Genomic DNA, 4690 nt, shown 5'->3' on the forward strand with positions numbered 1-4690 from the left:
TTGATGTCAGCTTTTCAAAAGCCAATTTTTTACTTTTTTTGTCACTTTGTCTAAAAATAAATTTTTTTGAGGTGCTTACACCCTTCTAGACGCGACCGTCTAATCTAAATATATGCTATCTTGAATTTCCAAAGAAATAGATGGCTTCTCAAAAATCCACTAAATTTAGCAGGTAGTTTAGGTTCAAAAATGTTGTGCAAGAGTAAGGTTAATGGTGAGATCAATATTCCAAAAAAATGACAAGTTTTTTTCAGCTCATAAGGTGGCTTTGTGGATATATAGCATCTAAAAATTCAGTCTTAAACTCTTCAAATTATTCAAGAAAAATGGTCACTTACCAGTACATAAAAGTGTCTCAAGACATAAAAGTGTCCCATTGCCAACCTAATGTTAACCTACATTTGCAGGTTACAAATTTAAAAAACCCTTGCCCAAAATGAGGAAAGCCTCCATTGTGTACCTATCAAATATTTCAAGTCTCTCTTTGTATATCCCACAGTCGCCCAATCCTTCATTCTCTCGTCCTCTGCAGACGTCGCCACCAATCTCTCTCTCTCTCAAGTTGGTAGCCACCCGACTCTCTCTCTCTCTGGCTGCCATGTTGAAGCTGTAGTTCACTACAGATAAACACACAACTGTGTGGGCGCCGCCTTTTCTTTAATCCCATGCCACACACACACACACACACCAACACCCAACACACTATCTACTCTGCAGTAGACCAACCCACACTCCCTTTTTTTCTCTCACTCTCTCTCTTTACTGAGAGCCCATTAAAGCTAACCTTCTTTGTCTCTCTCTCCTCGGCCGCTTGCTTCCTTGTGGCGTCACCTTTGGTCTCATGCAGACTAGGAGCCACCGGACACCGTCTCTCTCTCTCTCTCTCCATCTCTCTCTCTCTCTCTCTCTCTCTCTCTCTCTCTCTCTCTCTCTCTCTCTCTCTCTCTCTCTCTCTCTCTCTCTCTCTCTCTCTCTCTCTCTCTCTCTCTCTCTCTGGCTCTACTTACAGCAACCATACTCGGACCATACCAAATGTAACGGTGATTCACTAAGTTTCTCAATAGTAGAGATCAAATCCAAACTCGGATTTGCTATCTACCATGTTTGAAGAGCGGACTCTTGCCCGCCATGGATCTCCTAGAAAGCCCAAAAGGCCATCAAGAAAGCTTGGAGTGCCAGGGATTGCATTCGAGACTTGACAAATTGAAGCCTTGTGTACTGGTAACTGTCAATAAGTGTGATTCTTCACACTAAAGTGGGAATTTGAATGGCCCAAGTCAAGCCTGCTTCTACACTTGTATCATGAAGCACTACGTGAACAGGAGAGATGCTAGCAAGCTTATCACTTGAGCAATGTTTGCACTCAAATCCCCTGCATCATACTTACTTCTAGTGTTGGTAAGTGATCGAGAAAAGCACCTGTTTCAAACATCTGTTCAAACCTCCAAACCAAGCCTTTCTCTAATATATCTTCATAGATATCTCTAAGCTTTGAGAAGAGTCCACCTTGATTCGCAAGAGGCTTCTCAGAAAGCCCAGCACCATGGAAATCCAACGCAATGACATGCAAACCACGGGAAACTAAGTGTGAGAGACCGGTATGTAAAAGGGCTAACACCCTGTCTGTGACAAAGCAGTACAATTTTCCACATTGTGAGGGTTCCTTCTTCTCTCACAAACATATTGAGGAGCTTGCCTTTCCTATAGTGTTGCCGCACGTCTGGGGGCATGGTCTTTCGTGATGCATGGAGCAAGTTCTTGGATACCTCTTTCTCTATTTATGGCAATGATGAAGCTTATCAAGCAGTCTTTACGGAACCCTCATCATCCATGATTTCTATACCTACCGTGGAGAGCGAATGTGGTATGATTCCCAATGAAGTAGCTGGAGTTCAATATGACATCTCAAGAGCACCTGATCCTCGACATGCACACGCTGATGCTGTAGCACTGAGTACTGTTTTGATGGAAATGATGATGGAATATATCATCTACAACTCCAGCTACCTACAACTGGGCACTCTAGGCCTTGCACTTGTACCATTTGCACAATCACTCTAACAAAATTGCACATTTTCCCAAATGTTGGAAATTGGCATTGAGGGGGGATGTTGGGGGCAATGCTCAATTGACCAGATATGAAAGGTCCTCACATATTTTTTGTCTCACTAATTTAATCATCAATAGTCATAATCGTTCATTGACGTCTCCTGTGTGCATGCTTCTGTGTGTGTAACTCTAAGAGAGAGCGATGAGAGAGGACACAGCGACCTCACACAAATCAACAAAGAACTATGTTTCTTCATCAAGTGGGATGACGGTAGAGATGAGAAACATAGAGAGTGTGAGCAAGGTGATGAATGCTGCGACATATATTTAAAAGACGAGCACAGTACTCCTCTGTTGAATGCCCTTCTCATGATCGCCAACAATCGAGGTCGCAGTAGAGTGAGCTAGCAGATCCTTTGCATCTTGTCCATTTTTCTTCTCACCTTCCTATTGCTTGCCTTCTGTAGGCTCCCCTACATTTAGAGCATCCATCACAGCGGAATACTTTTTTTTTTTTTTTTTTAAAGGTCTCTTTGAAAAGTTTCCCATGTCGTTAAAGCACTATTCTTCTTTGCTCTCATCTCAATACACCTTCCTACAATGACGACAATTCATGTGTAAAAGCAACAAAATATATATACCACTATATAATGTATGTATATTCGGAATTGATCCCTTCCCCCTATGATTTCAATGATATTCATTATGTAATGCTTTCTTATTTATGTCAAAAAATGTGATTACAACTACTGCAGTCTGCACTCACCGACTGTCTATGCATTGTCTTGTTAGGTTTATGTAATTTGTATAATCTACCAACTCCCATCCTATCTCCCCCCTGCCTCCTCCAAGTTAATATACAGAGGCTTAAGTATATGGTTTTCTAAGGCATTTTCTTGATGCATCAAAAATCTACATTCTCATCCCTAATTCTAGCTATACCTAACAAATAATTTGTCATAAATAAAGGCTTCTAGGCAAAGGACGTTCAAGATCAAATTACTTTTGGGTTGTTTGTCCAATCAGTCCCATATCTCTTTCTATTCGTTCCATGGTTAATCATCGTAGACGTCTATCAGTCCTCAATATAATTTTGTCACCCACATTGCACTATACAATCCAATCAAATCTCCTTACCTACATTTTATTTCTGGCTTGTTCGTGGTTTTCGTCTATCTGTGCTATTCCGTTAGGACTGCAACATTTTCTCACATTTCCATTTTTGCAACGCTTCTTACCTACATCTTTTTTTTGGCTTGTTCGTGGTTTTCGTCTATCTGTGCTATTCTGTTAGGACTGCAACATTTTCTCACATTTACATTTTTGTAGAGCTCTGGCTAACTCTTTATTTGTGTTCCAGCTTCAGTTAATTCATTTTGTGATTGTTGAATCAAAGTGCTAACACTATACGTTCTAAATATGTGATTGCACACTAATCTTGAATCAAATTCTTGATAGACAGCATATTCTTTTATTCTATTTCAAATTACTAACACAAAGTTAACATATTTTGGATTTGTTAATTATACTATGGTGCAAGTTTGATAGTTGCAGTTCTCCCTAGCTTGTACAATCTGTTTGACACGCCTCATATGCAAGCTACGATTATATCTCTCTCCACGAACACACTGGCCCATATAATTTTGATACAAAGTACCCTCAAGGTATGTACATTAACCTCACTCCCCTTTTCATAATTTCTTTACCAAAAAAAATTATAAATTAGGCAACCCATCATCTCTCATGTCATCACTAGTACTTATAAAACGGAATCTCAAATACATGAGTCCTATTTTTAAATTTCATTGCTCTACATTATCTGCTCACCTGAATACCCCATCAAATCTCACCTGAATACCCCATCAAATGCTACGATCATGGCTTCTAATTTCACTACAAGTACTTTTTGTAAAGATGATTTGTCAATAAGCTCTGCAGCTACTCATCTGAGCCACGGTGCTTTGGGATAGCGAAAAACCATTTGTAAGTGCCTTGATATACTGCAATGTGATGTCAACAAACATAGTAAATATTTTTATTTTCTCCTTTATGTCTTGTCTAGTCCATTGGTCACAAACACACAGATTCGCCGATTTAGGCAGTGTGTAAATACTCATCCTGGTACAATTACACGGATTCAGGAAGCATGTGACAAATTACAGATTCATGATTTTAAATAATACCAAATGGAAATTCTCCGCTTTAGGAAGCATTAGTGCAGATTTGCCAATTTAGGCAGCACATCTTATTGGTGTAGATTCGTCGATGTAGGAAACACCTATCACAAAATCATGTTGCAATGGCTTGCCACCACTGTAACTAGTATGATTTTGTTAACCCGGGTATATAAATGACAGTGAGAATCTGGATTTAAAACGGGTTTGTAGATGTTTGGATTGGAATTGGTTTATGAAAGTGAACTTGAGATTGATGATCATTGATTATTAAATGATGAGTGTGACCAATGATATCCTGATTTATCAAGGTATGACATATCCTTCTTATTCTAGTGGTATGGGACACTAGAATAGGTAGTATGTGGTTGTAGGCATAAGCAATGTTGTTTAGTTTCATTATTTTTACTGTATGCTATTTTTTTGACACCAATTTCTAATCACTGTTTCTTACAAGTATAGTTTGC

General features: G+C 39.2%; 1 pseudogene; it reads right to left on the bottom strand.

The window, feature by feature from the left end:
* Positions 1-1057: 1057 nt before the first annotated feature.
* LOC147447232 (protein AUXIN RESPONSE 4-like) lies at positions 1058-2541 on the bottom strand (annotated as a pseudogene).
* Positions 2542-4690: the final 2149 nt, after the last annotated feature.

This window comes from Adiantum capillus-veneris, chromosome 11, assembly GCF_014529385.1.
Source record: "Adiantum capillus-veneris isolate H3 chromosome 11, ASM1452938v2, whole genome shotgun sequence".
Lineage (NCBI taxonomy): Eukaryota > Viridiplantae > Streptophyta > Polypodiopsida > Polypodiales > Pteridaceae > Adiantum > Adiantum capillus-veneris.